Source organism: Theobroma cacao, chromosome 3 (genome assembly GCF_000208745.1).
Source record: "Theobroma cacao cultivar B97-61/B2 chromosome 3, Criollo_cocoa_genome_V2, whole genome shotgun sequence".
NCBI classification, from domain to species: Eukaryota; Viridiplantae; Streptophyta; class Magnoliopsida; order Malvales; family Malvaceae; genus Theobroma; species Theobroma cacao.
The window spans coordinates 15,181,052-15,189,584 of record NC_030852.1 but is presented as its reverse complement, the minus strand read 5'-3'; positions in this window follow the sequence as shown (position 1 = coordinate 15,189,584).

Here is an 8,533-nt window from a genome sequence, read left to right as displayed (position 1 = left end):
TTTTTCACCATAATTCGTCTTTTCCTAACCAATTCACTTGAAAAAAAATCAAATCCACTATCAACACTCTACAAGGAAGATTCAGCCAATGATGAACTCATGAGGAATATGTGAATTTCAAGCTTAATTCTTACACTTAACACCATAAACAACTTAAAACATCCATATATCTTAAAAATCTATCTAAATCATCATCAAATTCTCTTTCCTAGGGTTTGATCAGCACATTATCCTTCATGATATCTTGTGATTCAACCATGGAAAATTCAAAAGGATGTATGGGAAAGGTATATTACAAGTCAAAATCAAGAAATTTTACCTTTGATTGCTTGATTACTTAAAATCGACCAATTTTCTCTTAAATTTTCACCCTAGGGTTATTGTTCATTCTTTTCTTCCTTTGTTCTTGCTATGGCCGGCCATATGAAGAGAAATGGGCTGATTTTGTGTTGATTTTTAAGCTAAATAATAAATGGATGAAAACTTGACACATGTCACCATTCCATTGGTCCATGAGTCTTACTTACCCATTAAGCAATCTCTCTCCACCATATAAATTTCCTCAATTAGTCATGATAATATTGGGTAAAATCCATGTGCTGGACAAGTGTTGGGTGATGTAAAATTACAATTTTGCCCTTGGGGTGGTAAAATGACTATTTTGCCCTTACGCTCGAAAAAATACTGAAATTAAAATTTTTCACTTCTTAAACTCAAATTATGTTCTAAATAGTCAATCTTGATCAAAAACTTCTTCCAATATTCCAATTGTAACCTTGGGTGGCAAAATAACCATTTGACCCCTAGGTCATGAAAATTCTAATTTGACTCCAAATCGGTCCTTGAACTCTGAATCACCATTTTAAGTCATTTTGGGGTTTTAAAATTCTCAATTTCACCTTAAAATCTCTATTTGGACTAGTTCTAGGCTTAATTCAACTTAATTGTACCATTTGGTACATTGCCTTCCTTTAACGATTTTCGAGGTACCCAAGTTAGCAAACATGCATTCTTATGTAAGAATGGCATAATAAACATATTGTAGAGCCGGGCTTGACAAGTTTGATTTTAGTTGATTTTTGTTAGGTTTTATGTTAATTACTTTTATTTTCTTATGTTAGTAACTTAGCATGTTTTGAAGGTTCACAATCAAAAGGAACTCCGAATTGTGAAGAAAATACAAAACAAGCCAATTTCTAGCAAGCCTAGAATTATGGCCCTAAAAAGTTTGGTGTCGTGGCGTTAGCAGTGTACTTAGCACTAAATCAAAGAGTCTAGAGCCGTAACACTGGAAAAGTTAAGGCTGCAATGTTGGCACGATATTTTATTACAAGAAGCATAGTGTTTTTGAAGGCTTACAAAAGTCATTTTTGGAGCAAACCAGAGGCATTTTTTAACTTAGGTTTTTCTGAAGCAAGAGCAACAACCAAGCGTACAAGAAAACAAGGGAGACTTTGGAAGATTGAAGACCGACAATCTCTAATTTTCTCTTCTTCCCATTTTCTTCTTAGATTGTCTTGTAATGTTAATGATCATGAAACTTTCTTGGTTTATGTTTTCAGTTAGGATTACAATTGAACACAACATGTAATTTGGATTTTTAGTCTTCTCTCTTTCTTATGATTAATGTTAATTGAGTTGTTTATTTCAATCTTGTGTTTAATGCTTCTGATTGACTAATCACCAATTGAATTGATTTGGTAACCTAAATAAAATTGGAAAAAGGCATGTAATGTTAGCCATGAATGGAATAGCATGTGTTTAAATTCATTTAGTTCATTGAATGATTTGATTTGCATGTGAGATAAGAATATACTTACATGTCATACGTAACCAATATAGAGTTTAAGCCTAATGAATCTTTCTTTAATCTAATTCTCATAGGAATATACTGAATTTGTTAAGGGAGATATTTTTATAAGACTATTTGAAGATATGTATAATTGAATTAGAACTTTAGGTTAACAACTCAATCCATTTAGTACGTGAAAAGAGAGTGGAAGGTATTCAAATGAAGTGTTGAGGGAAATTGTAATCCTAGGTTTTATCTGATTGATTTTTTCAAGTTCAAATTATCATTCATGTTTGCTAGTTTTATTCTACTATTATTTCGTAACTTTAAATCTTGTGTTTGAATAAGATTAAATTCTTATAATTTTAGTAATTAATGAATTTTGGTAACAGTTCCTCGTGGAAATGATACTTAACTCTTCAATATATTACTTGTTAGCAATACATGCACTTGCATGCTAAAATCCACAACAATACACTTGTGAACATATTTGCATAATTAGTTGTGCACTCAATGTATTACTTGATTATTTGTTCGAATAAATATGTGAATATACTAGTCTATAAGTTGCGCACATCTTACTCACACACATCATGTTCACATTATGTGCATACTTATAAATGCTTTGTACTTGATTATGCTTGTTTATATATATATATATATGCATATCCAACTTGAACTTAAAGGATGAAATGTCCACACTTTGCTTATAAATGCATATCTATATGTGTCATTTTTTATGATGACATATATTATGCTTTAATTACAATGGTTGAATATATTTCTTCATGCTTTAATTGAATATTTTGAGTAGAAATATATCATGACTTACTTACACATATTGACCCTTAGATATGCTAAATGAATATAATTCCCTATGCTTTGCTTGATTATATATTGAATGGAAATATATCTTGATTTAATGCTCTCATATTACGATGAAAGAATATATTTCTTGCATGGAAATGTATTTCATGATTTTGATTTAAAGTTTAGAGATTATTGGACTTAATGCTTTTATATCCTTATTGATTATCACTAACCATTGTTGCTTGGGTTTAAGCGCTTAAAGCTCACATTTCTTAACCTTTTTGATATAACAAAAAGGAGGAAAAGGTATGTGAGAATTGAAATGCTCTTATATTTGTTGAATTTTTCCTCGAAAACATTTTTGAACTTCATGCATAAATTGAGGGGGAGAATTTTCAAAGTTCGTATTCATCTCTTACATCCATCTCACTTATACTTAAATATAATCAACAAGGGCATAGAGACTGACCAAGATAGGGGGAGGTTCCAAGAAATTCCAAATGTAATATGTGTCATAGCCTAATTTTCAGGCCATGACCGGCGCAAGGGACCAATGGGCTCAGCCCACCAAGTCCAAGCAAGCCTACTTACATGATTTTATACGCTAATCCATATTCCTTTAGAATCTGAAATTCATAATGCTCAATTACAATTCCTTTGAAAACAACTCATAAAACCCAGTCATGTATTCATAATGGCATCATCAACCTATATACATACATATAATTTGACAAGTAAATCTCAGCATTTCACAACAAGTAGTCATATACATGTAATTATAACTTGACCGTCAGCGGAGTGACTCTAGACACGGTAGCTAACATTTAATGTCACGGTAAACCTACCGAGCCATGGATAGGGAGGAGCACATCGTCCTAGGGTCCAATCACCTTTGACTCAGAAAAACCTAAAACATGAATTTTAAAAATGTGAGTACAAACTCAGTGAGTGAACATAGGAAGGGAACAAGCAACGTTAAGGAAGGTTTAGAAAGCATGATGCACTTAAGTTCAAAACAATGCAATTTAATTTATCTCTATTTAAAAACCCCTCATTCAAACCCTTGGTTGTTTAGTTACTTGATGACAAAAGACTCATGAACAACAAGGACGTTTAGATGTGAAAACTTTAGTAGATTTCAAGCAAGTCAAGCACAATAGATTGACTCTCACCGCAGCGAAAAGGCATTCTCGCTGCAACGAAATTCTGGCCAGATAAAAATCCAAGGGGCTTTCACTGCCACCGGAAAAATCCACTCATGCCACATTGCATATTAAATTGAACACATTGACAATACTCAAGTTTTCAACAGTCAATGCAATCACATTTTAAATCCAAACATCTTTATATAGTAAATATGTATATATATAAGCACTTACACCACCATCACCTCACCCGGCTGATGTGCATCATTACCGGCATGTGCATTGCTCACCACGCACATGCACGGTTATAAATATCATGACAGCATCATTACTGGCATGTGCACTGCCCACTCTACACATGCACAGTTGGGCGCCACTCATAGGGGACGACCCTCGTTACAAGCAGCCCTTTCCTCCTTCAGTGGTGGCTCCACATGTAAGGGACAACCCTTGCTACAAGCAGCCCTTTCCTCCTTCAGAGGTGGCAACAAACGATACCTATTAGAGCACTTGTAGGGGATAGCCCTCTCTACAAGCCCTTGGGCGGAGAGTCACGCTTCACCACTATTCACATGCGAGAGTTTCCAGGGATCGGGTTAAACCCTTTGCTCTGATACCAACATTGTCACTCAATTGGCATGTGCACTGCCCACTCCGCACATACGCGGTTACATCAATTATACAAAATTACTTAACAATATATATATCATATATCTTTATATACGTATCATAATCATATAAAAGTACATAGATTCATCACAATCATGTTCCACATCACAAAAACATTTCACTAAAGGCTTGTTCCCATGCATTTTGAAGAAAAGATAATTTAAACAGTTCAAGTGGTTCGCTCAAACGTATGTACATCTACCCAAAACATTTTAGTGCAGGTCCACTCACCGATATTTGTTGAATCTTTACTCGACTCTAACCTCCACTAATGGTCCAAATGGAATTGTGGGGCCTCGTTGGGACATATCATCCCAACAACATCACAACCAATTCGATTTGCATAATTATAGTTCTAAAAGCTATCCACTAAATCATGTTCTGCTAGTTATTTTTAACTAGCTTCCATCTACCATTAAGTGACTATATATTTTCACTATTCTAGTCACACTACAATGAATAACCCACCTCAACTACAAAACACTCACCGATCTAGCCACTAGCCATTCTCAACAACTAAAAAGAAATCAACTCTATTTCACTACTCACCTTGGTAGCTTTACAATTGAATTTCTTTTCCAAAATCTTTCAAACTATCATGAAAATCTCACTTTCTCTCTCTAAAATGTCCAGCTAGTGAGAGAGTGTAATAAGGAAAGGTTTTTGAGGGTTTTATGGTGAAAAAATAGAAGAGCACAAAGAACTCTGTGAAAGGGTACACAAAAACATGAAAAATCAGGGTTAATTTAAGAAAATATGTGGAAATTGAAGGCAAGCTTCCATAAGGGGGGTGAGAGAATGTGAGAGAGGAAAGAGAAGAAGAAGAAGTGTTGGAAATTTGAAGAACATCCTATAAACTTAGATTTTTATGGCTTAAGTTTATCCATTTCTAGCAAAATTACCAAAATGCCCTTAACTATATCATTTTGTTTTTCCATTTTAATTTAGTCCTCCCAATATTCATTTAGCTCCAATTTCCTTCTATTACCTTCTTTTACACATGTACAAACAAAGTATGAAGTTTGTACTCTAAAATTAATGTCCCCATAATATTTAAAATATTTATTTACCCGCGCTATCTTTACTTAATAAAGACACACGGCCCCATTAACATCATTTTTCTCTAAAATTCTCTCATTCTTCTTCTCCCCTACTTAGATTGACCATATACTCCTTCATGAAAAATTTTGACAATAAATAAAATAATAATATTTTAATATGATTTTATTAATAAAATATTATTTTATTTCAAAAATTTCCTCTTGTCTCCTCCTGTCTCCTTGGTACCCAAAATACCTTATTAGGCCTCAATTGACTTTCGAATCACTTTTTATCTAACAAATTCTTCTTCGATAAAAATATCATTATTTTATTATTATTTCCTTGTGTGCGGAATATTTTATCCCAAACTATTCCTTTCATCTTTCATCATTTCTAAACATCATAATTAACCTCAATTGGCATCTAGTAAGTTTTTATTAGTCACCATATCAAAGTACGGGGTATTATAGTCTCCCTCACTTAAATAGAATTCGTCTTCGAATTCTTTTTAACATCGAGTCGTTAACCTCACTCAATGATCATATTCCATTTCCTTCTTCGTAAGGAATTTTTGATCTACGGGCCTCATTATCTTGAATTTAACTAGAACACTTTACGAGGTCAAGGTACGTAACTTATATCTATTATCACCCTTAAGTCAAAACCATGGTACCCTTTTCAATTATTCTTTCTTATCACTAAGATCCCAAGTATGCCTTTAATTCCGTCATTAACCTCAAACATATCTTTATTTTGATTCTTGTCAAACCTCCAATCATTCATTCACCTCGTTTATCTCCAATTCAACTAGAATGGCTCACTTATGTCTGTTATCATCCTTTAGAATCAAATCGATGGTAGCCTTCACGATCATTATCTCTTATTTTAAGATGTTGAGTACGCCTTTATCACTATCATTAAATTTAAACCATAACTCTATTTCAATCATACCGATTTTAATCACATATTATACTTACTTATGTATGCCTAATCACCATCTTATTATTTCACTCTTTGCCAAACTTCTCGACATTCATTCATTCATCTTATCCCCATACACTATTATGTAACCTGCAACATTATAAACATGCCATATTCATTTCTATACATAGTCTCAACGTCGAAAAAGGTTAATGCGTCTAATTATTCCCACATACTTCAGGTTTATCTTGCATTAACGCCCCATACTTCAATTATTCCCACGTTATGGATTACATTTCTTTAATCTCATTTCTCTGACTATTTTTCCCAAACTTTCTTATATCATCATAGTTCAACTTCTAATGGGACTTCTTGCTGTTGTACCATCTATACAACTCATCAAATACATAAAGTTCAAATCTCAAATTACTGAGAACAATTCTTCACCTCAGTTGGCCAAGTCATCAATTTCACATATACGTGTGTACATTCATTTCCAAATTTCAACATTCCTCGTTATGCATAGGGATCCATGTGTTCGCTTGCCTTGGACTACATCTTCATTTATTCATCCCCATCCCTATCCAAGATTCAATATAATAATCCTCATAGTTCATGTCAACGTTCTCATATTTAATCTATGAGCATTGGGGTATAATCAACTTCATATTACCTTTTTTATATGTTTAAATCACCGTTCCACTCGCATCTTACCATAAGTTATCTCTTAAGTAATCCATAAGAATTCTCATTATGCCTACGCATAGCTTCACATCCTTTTCATGCCCATACTCTTTTCTTATCATTTCCAATTATACGCTTAAGTTTCATTGTACTATATATCCTTGCATCACAATGTCATTAATCACATCTCACTCTCCAAATGTCATTTTCATTAAATTGCAATCCGGTATTTGTATATGCTTTATAACCTCATTGATCCTTCAAAGATTTATCTCTTACTTGATCATTGCATCTTATGTAATACCACAATCTCTAAAAGTCATCCTTATTTCTCAATTATTCTTCATACCTCTAATATATACATTACATCCTTGTTGCATTTCGACTTTAATGAGTCACTTAAAAACTTAAACTGATTCAAATCGTGTATCCCTTAAGCATTTTTTAATTTCAATTTTCATACTACCTTAGGAAGTTTTCATAATCGGATTTCATTATCCGAATTATTTTCAACCATCCTTTGTTCTATTCTTCCATACTAATGTGACATGATTCTCCCTGGACTAATCTGCAGTTTGTACTTGGAACTGCTAGACTTGAAACAAGGTTCTCCTTAAGTACTTTTCAATGTGAATGCGAATCTCACTTTCAGCTTACGACTTCCTCTTTATAATCACATAAATTAATGCTTGCTTTCATAAGATCCATAGCAGAACTCCTTTTGAGTATTTTCGTGGGGATACCTATCTTAAACTCATGTTTCACTGCATGTGATCACTTAACCCGTGACTTAGCCGTTAGGCTCCTCAACAAGTTTCAAAAATTTCACATTTTATACTTGCCGTGTATGATTAGAAATTTCTTCTCAAAGATATTTGTGCATTCCTGAAACACTTAGTCTCTTATTTGCTCCTTAACATCTCGAGCATATCGTTCTATAGACATGCACTTATTCTTAAAGGTATATAAATACCGTACTCATTCATTCAATCCCTAACTCATCTTCATAGGTTTCTAGGGTGCCACACAATTGGCCTTGGGTTATTACTATTCCTTTTCATTTAGTTGAGTCAAGACAAGAATTGAAAATTCTCATAACGATATTCTACATAAACCCATTTGCTATACCACCCTTGTAATCCTTCATTCACACTTTCATCACTTGGTATTGACATCCCTTACCCATATCTCATATATTCATCTAACTCTTCACTCACTTTCTCTTTAGCCTTTAGCAAGGCTTAATCTCTCGTCTCTTTTATTTCTTAAGGTTTTCCTTTAGTCAACATATTATCCATCCTAATACTTCACACGATATCTTATCTTAATGTAGTCATCTCAAGAATCTTTCAACTTCTCTTTTAATTATATGCCCATATACAAGGCGATAAAGAAACTTTTCAATTCATTCATGTAAGCATTCTCCGGAACATTTAAAACTCCCAAATAACAAAGCTTAATGACCAATGAC